This window comes from Spermophilus citellus (assembly GCF_964194105.1).
Source record: "Spermophilus citellus genome assembly, chromosome: 1".
NCBI classification, from domain to species: Eukaryota; Metazoa; Chordata; class Mammalia; order Rodentia; family Sciuridae; genus Spermophilus; species Spermophilus citellus.
Genome location: NC_138182.1, coordinates 98,530,265 through 98,546,164, shown reverse-complemented (window position 1 = coordinate 98,546,164; position 15,900 = coordinate 98,530,265).

The following is a 15,900-nucleotide window of genomic DNA, read 5'->3' as shown; positions in this document are numbered from 1 at the left end:
CAAGTTTCAAGAAGCTAGCACAAACCGTGTTTGGTTTAGAGTTGCAAATACATCTATCAATATAGGAGAAAAGAGAGTGAAACGCCAAAATTCAAACTGTTACTGGAAACGAACGCTTCAACATAGAAGAACGAAATTTGGGGAACCCAGTGGGCTTAGTGTACTGATCATTACCTGAAAGTATCATCCAGTTTGGGTGAAAAAATAGTTGCTGAGATTTCTGGGGAATCGTAATTTTTGGAAGCTTGGCAACCCCTTTCAATGAAAGTGTTTCTCCTCAGTCACTGCTGTGTGCTACATCAAGAGGAAACAGAACATAGAGATAGAACGTGAAACTGCTTTACTGTGTCAAGTTTCAAGAAGCTAGCACAAACCGGGTTTGGTTTAGAGTTGCAAATACATCTATCATTATAGGAGAAAACGGAGTGAAAGGCCAAAATTAAAACTGTTACTGGAAACGAACGCTTCAACATAGAAGAACGAAATTTGGACCTCCAAGTGGGCTCAGTGTACTGATCATTACCTGAAAGTATCATCCATTTTGGGTGAAAAAATAGTTGCTGAGATTTCTAGAGACTCGCAATTTTGGGAAGCTTGGCAACCCCTTTCAATGAAAGTGTTTCTCCCCAGTCACTGCTTAGGGCTACATCCAGAGGAAACAGAACATAGAGACAGAACGTGAAACTGCTTTACTGTGTCAAGTTTCAAGAAGCTAGCACAAACCGTGTTTGATTTGGAGTTCCAAATACATCTGTCAGTATAGGAGAAAACAGAGTGAAACGCCAAAATTCAAACAGTTACTGGAAGCGAACGCTTCAACATAAAAGAACGAAATTTGGGGAACCAAGTGAGCTTAGTGTACTGATCATTACCTGAAAGTATCATCCAGTTTGGGTGAAAAAATAGTTGCTGAGATTTCTGGAGACTCGCAATTTTGGGAAGCTTGGCAACCCCTTTCAATGAAAGTGTTTCTCCTCAGTCACTGCTGAGTGCTACATCAAGAGGAAACAGAACATAGAGATAGAACGTAAAACTGCTTTACTGTGTCAAGTTTCAAGAAGCTAGCACAAACCGTGTTTGGTTTAGAGTTCCAAATACATCTGTCAGTATAGGAGAAAACAGAGTGAAACGCCAAAATTCAAACTGTTACTGGAAACGAACGCTTCAACATAGAAGAACGAAATTTGGGGAACCAAGTGGACTTAGTGTACTGATCATTACCTGAAAGTATCATCCAGGTTGGGTGAAATCATAGTTGCTGAGATTTCTGGAGACTCGTAATTTCTGGAAGCTTGGCAACCCCTGTCAATGAAAGTATTTCTCCCCAGTCACTGCTTAGGGCTACATCCAGAGGAAACAGAACATAGAGATAGAACGTGAAACTGCTTTACTGTGTCAAGTTTCAAGAAGCTAGCACAAACCGTGTTTGGTTTAGAGTTCCAAATACATCTGTCAGTATAGGAGAAAACAGAGTGAAACGCCAAAATTCAAACAGTTACTGGAAACGAACGCTTCAACATAGAAGAACGAAATTTGGGGAACCCAGTGGGCTTAGTGTACTCATCATTACCTGAAAGTATCATCCAGTTTGGGTGAAAAAATAGTTGCTGAGAATTCTGGGGAATCGTAATTTTTGGAAGCTTGGCAACCCCTTTCAATGAAAGTGTTTCTCCTCAGTCACTGCTGAGTGCTACATCAAGAGGAAAGAGAACATAGAGATAGAACGTGAAACTGCTTTACTGTGTCAAGTTTCAAGAATCTAGCACAATCCGTGTTTGATTTAGAGTTCCAAATACATCTATCAATATAGGAGAAAACAGAGTGAAACACCAAAATTCAAACTGTTACTGGAAACGAACGCTTCAACATAGAAGAACGAAATTTGGGGAACCAAGTGGGCTTAGTGTACTGATCATTACCTGAAAGTATCATCCAGATTGGGTGAAATCATAGTAGCTGAGATTTCTGGAGACTCGTAATTTCTGGAAGCTTGGCAACCCCTGTCAATGAAAGTATTTCTCCCCAGTCACTGCTTAGGGCTACATCCAGAGGAAACAGAACATAGAGATAGAACGTGAAACTGCTTTACTGTGTCAAGTTTCAAGAAGCTAGCACAAACCGTGTTTGATTTAGAGTTCCAAATACATCTGTCAGTATAGGAGAAAACAGAGTGAAACGCCAAAATTCAAACAGTTACTGGAAGCGAACGCTTCAACATAAAAGAACGAAATTTGGGGAACCAAGTGAGCTTAGTGTACTGATCATTACCTGAAAGTATCATCCAGTTTGGGTGAAAAAATAGTTGCTGAGATTTCTGGAGACTCGCAATTTTGGGAAACTTGGCAACCCCTTTCAATGAAAGTGTTTCTCCTCAGTCACTGCTGAGTGCTACATCAAGAGGAAACAGAACATAGAGATAGAACGTGAAACTGCTTTACTGTGTCAAGTTTCAAGAAGCTAGCACAAACCGTGTTTGGTTTAGAGTTCCAAATACATCTATCAATATAGGAGAAAACAGAGTGAAACGCCAAAATTCAAACTGTTACTGGAAACGAACGCTTCAACATAGAAGAACGAAATTTGGGGAACCCAGTGGGCTTAGCGTACTCATCATTACCTGAAAGTATCATCCAGTTTGGGTGAAAAAATAGATGCTGAGATTTCTGGAGACTCGTAATTTTTGGAAGCTTGGCAACCCCTTTCAATGAAAGTGTTTCTCCCCAGTCACTGCTTAGGGCTACATCAATAGGAGACAGAACATAGAGATAAAACTTGAAACTGCTTTATTGTGTCAAGTTTCAAGAAGCTAGCACCAACCGTGTTTTATTTAGAGTTCCAAATACATCTATCAATATAGGAGAAAACAGATTGAAACGCCAAAATTCAAACTGTTACTGGAAACGAACGCTTCAACATAGAAGAACGAAATTTGGCAAACCAAGTGGACTTAGTGTACTGATCATTACCTGAAAGTATCATCCAGGTTGGGAGAAATCATAGTTGCTGAGATTTCTGGAGACTCGTAATTTCTGGAAGCTTGGCAACCCCTTTCAATGAAAGTATTTCTCCCCAGTCACTGCTTAGGGCTACATCAAGAGGAAACAGAACATAGAGTTAGAACGTGAAACAGCTTTAGTGTGTCAAGTTTCAAGAAGCTAGCACAAACCGTGTTTGATTTAGAGTTCCAAATATATCTGTCAGTATAGGAGAAAACAGAGTGAAACGCCAAAATTCAAACAGTTACTGAAAGCGAACGCTTCAACATAAAAGAACGAAATTTGGGGAACCAAGTGAGCTTAGTGTACTGATCATTACCTGAAAGTATCATCCAGGTTGGGTGAAATCATAGTTGCTGAGATTTCTGGAGACTCGTAATTTCTGGAAGCTTGGCAACCCCTGTCAATGAAAGTATTTCTCCCCAGTCACTGCTTAGGGCTACATCCAGAGGAAACAGAACATAGAGATAGAACGTGAAACTGCTTTACTGTGTCAAGTTTCAAGAAGCTAGCACAAACCGTGTTTGATTTAGAGTTCCAAATACATCTGTCAGTATAGGAGAAAACAGAGTGAAACGCCAAAATTCAAACTGTTACTGGAAACGAACGCTTCAACATAGAAGAACGAAATTTGGGGAACCCAGTGGGCTTAGTGTACTCATCATTACCTGAAAGTATCATCCAGTTTGGGTGAAAAAATAGTTGCTGAGATTTCTGGGGAATCGTAATTTTTGGAAGCTTGGCAACCCCTTTCAATGAATGTGTTTCTCCTCAGTCACTGCTGTGTGCTACATCAAGAGGAAACAGAACATAGAGATAGAACGTGAAACTGCTTTACTGTGTCAAGTTTCAAGAAGCTAGCACAAACCGTGTTTGGTTTAGAGTTCCAAATACATCTATCAATATAGGAGAAAACAGAGTGAAACGCCAAAATTCAAACTGTTACTGGAAACGAACGCTTCAACATAGAAGAACGAAATTTGGGGAACGAAGTGAGCTTAGTGTACTGATCATTACCTGAAAGTATCATCCACTTTGGGTGAAAAAATGTTTGCCGAGATTTCTAGAGACTCACAATTTTGGGAAGCTTGGCAACCCCTTTCAATGAAAGTGTTTCTACTCAGTCACTGCTGAGTGCTACATCAAGAGGAAACAAAACATAGAGATAGAACGTGAAACTGCTTTACTGTGTCAAGTTTCAAGAAGCTAGCACAAACCGTGTTTGATTTAGAGTTCCAAATACATCTGTCAGTATAGGAGAAAACAGAGTGAAACGCCAAAATTCAAACAGTTACTGGAAGCGAACGCTTCAGCATAAAAGAACGAAATTTGGGGAACCAAGTGAGCTTAGTGTACTGATTATTACCTGAAAGTATCATCCAGTTTGGATGAAAAAATAGTTGCTGAGATTTCTGGAGACTCGCAATTTTGGGAAGCTTGGCAACCCCTTTCAATGAAAGTGTTTCTCCTCAGTCACTGCTGAGTGCTACATCAAGAGGAAACAGAACATAGAGATAGAACGTGAAACTGCTATACAGTGTCAAGTTTCAAGAAGCTAGCACAATCCGTGTTTGATTTAGAGTTCCAAATACATCTATCAATATAGGAGAAAACAGAGTGAAACGCCAAAATTCAAACTGTTACTGGAAACGAACGCTTCAATATAGAAGAACGAAATTTGGGGAACCAAGTGGGCTTAGTGTACTGATCATTACCTGAAAGTATCATCCAGGTTGGGTGAAATCATAGTAGCTGAGATTTCTGGAGACTCGTAATTTCTGGAAGCTTGGCAACCCCTGTCAATGAAAGTATTTCTCCCCAGTCACTGCTTAGGGCTACATCCAGAGGAAACAGAACATAGAGATAGAACGTGAAACTGCTTTACTGTGTCAAGTTTCAAGAAGCTAGCACAAACCGTGTTTGATTTAGAGTTCCAAATACATCTGTCAGTATAGGAGAAAACAGAGTGAAACGCCAAAATTCAAACTGTTACTGGAAACGAACGCTTCAACATAGAAGAACGAAATTTGGGGAACCCAGTGGGCTTAGTGTACACATCATTACCTGAAAGTATCATCCAGTTTGGGTGAAAAAATAGTTGCTGAGATTTCTGGGGAATCGTAATTTTTGGAAGCTTGGCAACCCCTTTCAATGAAAGTGTTTCTCCTCAGTCACTGCTGTGTGCTACATCAAGAGGAGACAGAACATAGAGATAGAACTTGAAACTGCTTTACTGTGTCAAGTTTCAAGAAGCTAGCACAAACCGTGTTTGGTTTAGAGTTCCAAATACATCTATCAATATAGGAGAAAACAGAGTGAAACGCCAAAATTCAAACTGTTACTGGAAACGAACGCTTCAACATAGAAGAACGAAATTTGGGGAACGAAGTGAGCTTAGTGTACTGATCATTACGTGACAGTATCATCCACTTTGGGTGAAAAAATGTTTGCCGAGATTTCTAGAGACTCGCAATTTTGGGAAGCTTGGCAACCCCTTTCAATGAAAGTGTTTCTCCTCAGTCACTGCTGAGTGCTACATCAAGATGAAACAAAACATAGAGATAGAATGTGAAACTGCTTTACTGTGTCAAGTTTCAAGAAGCTAGCACAAACTGTGTTTGATTTAGAGTTCCAAATACATCTGTCAGTATAGGAGAAAACAGAGTGAAACGCCAAAATTCAAACAGTTACTGGAAGCGAACGCGTCAGCATAAAAGAACGAAATTTGGGGATCCAAGTGAGCTTAGTGTACTGATTATTACCTGAAAGTATCATCCAGTTTGGGTGAAAAAATAGTTGCTGAGATTTCTGGAGACTCGCAATTTTGGGAAGCTTGGCAACCCCTTTCAATGAAAGTGTTTCTCCTCAGTCACTGCTGAGTGCTACATCAAGAGGAAACAGAACATAGAGATAGAACGTGAAACTGCTATACAGTGTCAAGTTTCAAGAAGCTAGCACAATCCGTGTTTGATTTAGAGTTAAAAATACATCTATCAATATAGGAGAAAACAGAGTGAAACGCCAAAATTCAAACTGTTACTGGAAACGAACGCGTCAACATAGAAGAACGAAATTTGGGGAACCAAGTGGGCTTAGTGTACTGATCATTACCTGAAAGTATCATCCAGGTTGGGTGAAATCATAGTAGCTGAGATTTCTGGAGACTCGTAATTTCTGGAAGCTTGGCAACCCCTGTCAATGAAAGTATTTCTCCCCAGTCACTGCTTAGGGCTACATCCAGAGGAAACAGAACATAGAGACAGAACGTGAAACTGCTTTACTGTGTCAAGTTTCAAGAAGCTAGCACAAACCGTATTTGATTTAGAGTTCCAAATACATCTGTCAGTATAGGAGAAAACAGAGTGAAACGCCAAAATTCAAACAGTTACTGGAAGCGAACGCTTCAACATAAAAGAACGAAATTTGGGGAACCAAGTGAGCTTAGTGTACTGATCATTACCTGAAAGTATCATCCAGTTTGGGTGAAAAAATAGTTGCTGAGATTCTGGAGACTCGCAATTTTGGGAAGCTTGGCAACCCCTTTCAATGAAAGTGTTTCTCCTCAGTCACTGCTGAGTGCTACATCAAAAGGAAACAGAACATAGAGATAGAACGTGAAACTGCTTTACTGTGTCAAGTTTCAAGAAGCTAGCACAAACCGTGTTTGGTTTAGAGTTCCAAATACATCTATCAATATATGAGAAAACAGAGTGAAACGCCAAAATTCAAACTGTTACTGGAAACGAACGCTTCAACATAGAAGAACGAAATTTGGGGAACCCAGTGGGCTTAGCGTACTCATCATTACCTGAAAGTATCATCCAGTTTGGGTGAAAAAATAGATGCTGAGATTTCTGGAGACTCGTAATTTTTGGAAGCTTGGCAACCCCTTTCAATGAAAGTGTTTCTCCCCAGTCACTGCTTAGGGCTACATCAAGAGGAGACAGAACATAGAGATAAAACTTGAAACTGCTTTATTGTGTCAAGTTTCAAGAAGCTAGCACCAACCGTGTTTGATTTAGAGTTCCAAATACATCTATCAATATAGGAGAAAACAGAGTGAAACGCCAAAATTCAAACTGTTACTGGAAACGAACGCTTCAACATAGAGGAACGAAATTTGGCAAACCAAGTGGACTTAGTGTACTGATCATTACCTGAAAGTATCATCCAGTTTGGGTGAAATCATAGTTGCTGAGATTTCTGGAGACTCGTAATTTCTGGAAGCTTGGCAACCCCTTTCAATGTAAGTGTTTCTCCCCAGTCACTGCTTAGGGCTACATCAAGAGGAAACAGATCATAGAGAGAGAACGTGAGACTGCTTTAGTGTGTCAAGTTTCAAGAAGCTAGCACAAACCGTGTTTGATTTAGAGTTCCAAATACATCTGTCAGTATAGGAGAAAACAGAGTGAAACGCCAAAATTCAAACAGTTACTGGAAGCGAACGCTTCAACATAAAAGAACGAAATTTGGGGAACCAAGTGAGCTTAGTGTACTGATCATTACCTGAAAGTATCATCCAGTTTGGGTGAAAAAATAGTTGCTGAGATTTCTGGAGACTCGCAATTTTGGGAAGCTTGGCAACCCCTTTCAATGAAAGTGTTTCTCCTCCGTCACTGCTGAGTGCTACATTAAGAGGAAACAGAACATAGAGATAGAACGTGAAACTGCTTTACTGTGTCAAGTTTGAAGAAGGTAGCACAAACCGTGTTTGATTTAGAGTTCCAAATACATCTATCAATATAGGAGAAAACAGAGTGAAACGCCAAAATTCAAACTGTTACTGGAAACGAACGCTTCAACATAGAAGAACGAAATTTGGGGAACCAAGTGGGCTTAGTGTACTGATTATTACCTGAAAGTATCATCCAGGTTGGGTGAAATCATAGTTGCTGAGATTTCTGGAGACTCGTAATTTCTGGAAGCTTGGCAACCCCTGTCAATGAAAGAATTTCTCCCCAGTCACTGCTTAGGGCTACATCCAGAGGAAACAGAACATAGAGATAGAACGTGAAACTGCTTTATTGTGTCAAGTTTCAAGAAGCTAGCACAAACCGTGTTTGATTTGGAGTTCCAAATACATCTGTCAGTATAGGAGAAAACAGAGTGAAACGCCAAAATTCAAACAGTTACTGGAAGCGAACGCTTCAGCATAAAAGAACGAAATTTGGGGAACCAAGTGAGCTTAGTTTACTGATTATTACCTGAAAGTATCATCCAGTTTGGATGAAAAAATAGTTGCTGAGATTTTTCGAGACTCGCAATTTTGGGAAGCTTGGCAACCCCTTTCAATGAAAGTGTTTCTCCTCAGTCACTGCTGTGTGCTACATCAAGAGGAGACAGAACATAGAGATAGAACTTGAAACTGCTTTACTGTGTCAAGTTTCAAGAAGCTAGCACAAACCGTGTTTGGTTTAGAGTTCCAAATACATCTATCAATATAGGAGAAAACAGAGTGAAACGCCAAAATTCAAACTGTTACTGGAAACGAACGCTTCAACATAGAAGAACGAAATTTGGGGAACGAAGTGAGCTTAGTGTACTGATCATTACCTGACAGAATCATAAACTTTGGGTGAAAAAATGTTTGCCGAGATTTCTAGAGACTCGCAATTTTGGGAAGCTTGGCAACCCCTTTCAATGAAAGTGTTTCTCCTCAGTCACTGCTGAGTGCTACATCAAGAGGAAACAAAACATAGAGATAGAATGTGAAACTGCTTTACTGTGTCAAGTTTCAAGAAGCTAGCACAAACTGTGTTTGATTTAGAGTTCCAAATACATCTGTCAGTATAGGAGAAAACAGAGTGAAACGCCAAAATTCAAACAGTTACTTGAAGCGAACGCGTCAGCATAAAAGAACGAAATTTGGGGATCCAAGTGAGCTTAGTGTACTGATTATTACCTGAAAGTATCATCCAGTTTGGGTGAAAAAATAGTTGCTGAGATTTCTGGAGACTCGCAATTTTGGGAAAATTGGCAACCCCTTTCAATGAAAGTGTTTCTCCTCAGTCACTGCTGAGTGCTACATCAAGAGGAAACAGAACATAGAGATAGAACGTGAAACTGCTATACAGTGTCAAGTTTCAAGAAGCTAGCACAATCCGTGTTTGATTTAGAGTTAAAAATACATCTATCAATATAGGAGAAAACAGAGTGAAACGCCAAAATTCAAACTGTTACTGGAAACGAACGCGTCAACATAGAAGAACGAAATTTGGGGAACCAAGTGGGCTTAGTGTACTGATCATTACCTGTAAGTATCATCCAGGTTGGGTGAAATCATAGTAGCTGAGATTTCTGGAGACTCGTAATTTCTGGAAGCTTGGCAACCCCTGTCAATGAAAGTATTTCTCCCCAGTCACTGCTTAGGGCTACATCCAGAGGAAACAGAACATAGAGATAGAACGTGAAACTGCTTTACTGTGTCAAGTTTCAAGAAGCTAGCAAAAACCGCGTTTGATTTAGAGTTCCAAATACATCTGTCAGTATAGGAGAAAACAGAGTGAAACGCCAAAATTCAAACAGTTACTGGAAGCGAACGCTTCAACATAATAGAACGAAATTTGGGGAACCAAGTGAGCTTAGTGTACTGATCATTACCTGAAAGTATCATCCAGTTTGGGTGAAAAAATAGTTGCTAGGATTTCTGGAGACTCGCAATTTTGGGAAGCTTGGCAACCCCTTTCAATGAAAGTGTTTCTCCTCAGTCACTGCTGAGTGCTACATCAAGAGGAAACAGAACATAGAGATAGAACGTGAAACTGCTATACAGTGTCAAGTTTCAAGAAGCTAGCACAATCCGTGTTTGATTTAGAGTTAAAAATACATCTATCAATATAGGAGAAAACAGAGTGAAACGCCAAAGTTCAAACTGTTACTGGAAACGAACGCTTCAACATAGAAGAACGAAATTTGGGGAACCCAGTGGGCTTAGCGTACTCATCATTACCTGAAAGTATCATCCAGTTTGGGTGAAAAAATAGATGCTGAGATTTCTGGAGACTCGTAATTTTTGGAAGCTTGGCAACCCCTTTCAATGAAAGTGTTTCTCCCCAGTCACTGCTTAGGGCTACATCAAGAGGAGACAGAACATAGAGATAAAACTTGAAACTGCTTTATTGTGTCAAGTTTCAAGAAGCTAGCACCAACCGTGTTTGATTTAGAGTTCCATATACATCTGTCAGTATAGGAGAAAACAGACTGAAACGCCAAAATTCAAACTGTTACTGGAAACGAACGCTTCAACATAGAAGAACGAAATTTGGCGAACCAAGTGGACTTAGTGTACTGATCATTACCTGAAAGTATCATCCAGTTTGGGTGAAATCATAGTTGCTGAGATTTCTGGAGACTCGTAATTTCTGGAAGCTTGGCAACCCCTTTCAATGTAAGTGTTTCTCCCCAGTCACTGCTTAGGGCTACATCAAGAGGAAACAGAACATAGAGAGAGAACGTGAGACTGCTTTAGTGTGTCAAGTTTCAAGAAGCTAGCACAAACCGTGTTTGATTTAGAGTTCCAAATACATCTGTCAGTATAGGAGAAAACAGAGTGAAACGCCAAAATTCAAACAGTTACTGGAAGCGAACGCTTCAACATAAAAGAACGAAATTTGGGGAACCAAGTGAGCTTAGTGTACTGATCATTACCTGAAAGTATCATCCAGTTTGGGTGAAAAAATAGTTGCTGAGATTTCTGGAGACTCGCAATTTTGGGAAGCTTGGCAACCCCTTTCAATGAAAGTGTTTCTCCTCCGTCACTGCTGAGTGCTACATTAAGAGGAAACAGAACATAGAGCTAGAACTTGAAACTGCTTTACTGTGTCAAGTTTGAAGAAGGTAGCACAAACCGTGTTTGATTTAGAGTTCCAAATACATCTATCAATATAGGAGAAAACAGAGTGAAACGCCAAAATTCAAACTGTTACTGGAAACGAACGCTTCAACATAGAAGAACGAAATTTGGGGAACCAAGTGGGCTTAGTGTACTGATTATTACCTGAAAGTATCATCCAGGTTGGGTGAAATCATAGTTGCTGAGATTTCTGGAGCCTCGTAATTTCTGGAAGCTTGGCAACCCCTGTCAATGAAAGAATTTCTCCCCAGTCACTGCTTAGGGCTACATCCAGAGGAAACAGAACATAGAGATAGAACGTGAAACTGCTTTATTGTGTCAAGTTTCAAGAAGCTAGCACAAACCGTGTTTGATTTAGAGTTCCAAATACATCTGTCAGTATAGGAGAAAACAGACTGAAACGCCAAAATTCAAACAGTTACTGGAAGCGAACGCTTCAACATAAAAGAACGAAATTTGGGGAACCAAGTGAGCTTAGTGTACTGATCATTACCTGAAAGTATCATCCAGTTTGGGTGAAAAAATAGTTGCTGAGATTTCTGGAGACTCGCAATTTTGGGAAGCTTGGCAACCCCTTTCAATGAAAGTGTTTCTCCTCAGTCACTGCTGAGTGCTACATCAAGAGGAAAGAAAACATAGAGATACAACGTGAAACTGCTTTACTGTGTCAAGTTTCAAGAAGCTAGAACAAACCATGTTTGGTTTAGAGTTCCAAATACATCTATCAATATAGGAGAAAACAGAGTGAAACGCCATAATTCAAACTGTTACTGGAAACGAACGCTTCAACATAGAAGAACGAAATTTGGGGAACGAAGTGAGCTTAGTGTACTGATCATTACCTGACAGTATCATCCACTTTGGGTGAAAAAATGTTTGCCGAGATTTCTAGAGACTCGCAATTTTGTGAAGCTTGGCAACCCCTTTCAATGAAAGTGTTTCTCCTCAGTCACTGCTGAGTGCTACATCAAGAGGAAACAAAACATAGAGATAGACTGTGAAACTGCTTTACTGTGTCAAGTTTCAAGAAGCTAGCACAAACTGTGTTTGATTTAGAGTTCCAAATACATCTGTCAGTATAGGAGAAAACAGAGTGAAACGCCAAAATTCAAACAGTTACTGGAAGCGAACGCGTCAGCATAAAAGAACGAAATTTGGGGATCCAAGTGAGCTTAGTGTACTGATTATTACCTGAAAGTATCATCCAGTTTGGGTGAAAAAATAGTTGCTGAGATTTCTAGAGACTCACAATTTTGGGAAGCTTGGCAACCCCTTTCAATGAAAGTGTTTCTCCCCAGTCACTGCTTAGGGCTACATCAAGAGGAAACAGAACATAGAGATAGAACGTGAAACTGCTATACAGTGTCAAGTTTCAAGAAGCTAGCACAATCCGTGTTTGATTTAGAGTTAAAAATACATCTATCAATATAGGAGAAAACAGAGTGAAACGCCAAAATTCAAACTGTTACTGGAAACGAACGCGTCAACATAGAAGAACGAAATTTGGGGAACCAAGTGGGCTTAGTGTACTGATCATTACCTGTAAGTATCATCCAGGTTGGGTGAAATCATAGTAGCTGAGATTTCTGGAGACTCGTAATTTCTGGAAGCATGGCAACCCCTGTCAATGAAAGTATTTCTCCCCAGTCACTGCTTAGGGCTACATACAGAGGAAACAGAACATAGAGATAGAACGTGAAACTTCTTTACTGTGTCAAGTTTCAAGACGCTAGCAAAAACCGTATTTGATTTAGAGTTCCAAATACATCTGTCAGTATAGGAGAAAACAGAGTGAAACGCCAAAATTCAAACAGTTACTGGAAGCGAACGCTTCAACATAAAAGAACGAAATTTGGGGAACCAAGTGAGCTTAGTGTACTGATCATTACCTGAAAGTATCATCCAGTTTGGGTTAAAAAATAGTTGCTGAGATTTCTGGAGACTCGCAATTTTGGGAAGCTTGGCAACCCCTTTCAATGAAAGTGTTTCTCCTCAGTCACTGCTGAGTGCTACATCAAGAGGAAACAGAACATAGAGATAGAACGTGAAACTGCTTTACTGTGTCAAGTTTCAAGAAGCTAGCACAAACCGTGTTTGGTTTAGAGTTCCAAATACATCTATCAATATAGGAGAAAACAGAGTGAAACGCCAAAATTCAAACTGTTACTGGAAACGAACGCTTCAACATAGAAGAACGAAATTTGGGGAACCCAGTGGGCTTAGCGTACTCATCATTACCTGAAAGTATCATCCAGTTTGGGTGAAAAAATAGATGCTGAGATTTCTGGAGACTCGTAATTTTTGGAAGCTTGGCAACCCCTTTCAATGAAAGTGTTTCTCCCCAGTCACTGCTTAGGGCTACATCAAGAGGAGACAGAACATAGAGATAAAACTTGAAACTGCTTTATTGTGTCAAGTTTCAAGAAGCTAGCACCAACCGTATTTGATATAGAGTTCCAAATACATCTATCAATATAGGAGAAAACAGAGTGAAACGCCAAAATTCAAACTGTTACTGGAAACGAATGCTTCAACATAGAAGAACGAAATTTGGCGAACCAAGTGGACTAGGTGTACTGATCATTACCTGAAAGTATCATCCAGTTTGGGTGAAATCATAGTTGCTGAGATTTCTGGAGACTCGTAATTTCTGGAAGCTTGGCAACCCCTTTCAATGTAAGTGTTTCTCCCCAGTCACTGCTTAGGGCTACATCAAGAGGAAACAGAACATAGAGAGAGAACGTGAGACTGCTTTAGTGTGTCAAGTTTCAAGAAGCTAGCACAAACCGTGTTTGATTTAGAGTTCCAAATACATCTGTCAGTATAGGAGAAAACAGAGTGAAACGCCAAAATTCAAACAGTTACTGGAAGCGAACGCTTCAACATAAAAGAACGAAATTTGGGGAACCAAGTGAGCTTAGTGTACTGATCATTACCTGAAAGTATCATCCAGTTTGGGTGAAAAAATAGTTGCTGAGATTTCTGGAGACTCGCAATTTTGGGAAGCTTGGCAACCCCTTTCAATGAAAGTGTTTCTCCTCCGTCACTGCTGAGTGCTACATTAAGAGGAAACAGAACATAGAGATAGAACGTGAAACTGCTTTACTGTGTCAAGTTTGAAGAAGGTAGCACAAACCGTGTTTGATTTAGAGTTCCAAATACATCTATCAATATAGGAGAAAACAGAGTGAAACGCCAAAATTCAAACTGTTACTGGAAACGAACGCTTCAACATAGAAGAACGAAATTTGGGGAACCAAGTGGGCTTAGGGTACTGATTATTACCTGAAAGTATCATCCAGGTTGGGTGAAATAATAGTTGCTGAGATTTCTGGAGACTCGTAATTTCTGGAAGCTTGGCAACCCCTGTCAATGAAAGAATTTCTCCCAAGGCACTGCTTAGGGCTACATCCAGAGGAAACAGAACATAGAGATAGAACGTGAAACTGCTTTATTGTGTCAAGTTTCAAGAAGCTAGCACAAACCGTGTTTGATTTAGAGTTCCAAATACATCTGTCAGTATAGGAGAAAACAGACTGAAACGCCAAAATTCAAACAGTTACTGGAAGCGAACGCTTCAACATAAAAGAACGAAATTTGGGGAACCAAGTGAGCTTAGTGTACTGATCATTACCTGAAAGTATCATCCAGTTTGGGTGAAAAAATAGTTGCTGAGATTTCTGGTGACTCGCAATTTTGGGAAGCTTGGCAACCCCTTTCAATGAAAGTGTTTCTCCTCAGTCACTGCTGAGTGCTACATCAAGAGGAAAGAAAACATAGAGATACAACGTGAAACTGCTTTACTGTGTCAAGTTTCAAGAAGCTAGAACAAACCATGTTTGGTTTAGAGTTCCAAATACATCTATCAATATAGGAGAAAACAGAGTGAAACGCCATAATTCAAACTGTTACTGGAAACGAACGCTTCAACATAGAAGAACGAAATTTGGGGAACCAAGTGGGCTTAGTGTACTGATCATTACCTGAAAGTATCATCCAGTTTGGGTGAAATCATAGTTGCTGAGATTTCTGGAGACTCGTAATTTCTGGAAGCTTGGCAACCCCTTTCAATGTAAGTGTTTCTCCCCAGTCACTGCTTACGGCTACATCAAGAGGAAACAGAACATAGAGATAGAACTTGAAACTGCTTTATTGTGTCAAGTTTCAAGAAGCTAGCACAAACCGTGTTTGGTTTAGAGTTCCAAATACATCTATCAATTTAGGAGAAAACAGAGCGAAACGCCAAAATTCAAACAGTTACTGGAAACGAACGCTTCAACATAGAAGAACGAAATTTGGGGAACCCAGTGGGCTTAGTGTACTCATCATTACCTGAAAGTATCATCCAGTTTGGGTGAAAAAATAGTTGCTAAGATTTCTGGAGACTCGCAATTTTGGGAAGCTTGGCAACCCCTTTCAATGAAAGTGTTTCTCCTCAGTCACTGCTGAGTGCTACATCAAGAGGAAACAAAACATAGAGATAGAACGTGAAACTGCTTTACTGTGTCAAGTTTCAAGAAGCTAGCACAAACCGTGTTTGATTTAGAGTTCCAAATACATCTGTCAGTATAGGAGAAAACAGAGTGAAACGCCAAAATTCAAACAGTTACTGGAAGCGAACGCTTCAGCATAAAAGAACGAAATTTGGGGAACCAAGTGAGCTTAGTGTACTGATTATTACCTGAAAGTATCATCCAGTTTGGATGAAAAAATAGTTGCTGAGATTTTTGGAGACTCGCAATTTTGGGAAGCTTGGCAACCCCTTTCAATGAAAGTGTTTTTCCTCAGTCACTGCTGTGTGCTACATCAAGAGGAGACAGAACATAGAGATAGAACTTGAAACTGCTTTACTGTGTCAAGTTTCAAGAAGCTAGCACAAACCGTGTTTGGTTTAGAGTTCCAAATACATCTATCAATATAGGAGAAAACAGAGTGAAACGCCAAAATTCAAACTGTTACTGGAAACGAACGCTTCAACATAGAAGAACGAAATTTGGGGAACGAAGTGAGCTTAGTGTACTGATCATTACCTGACAGAATCATAAACTTTGG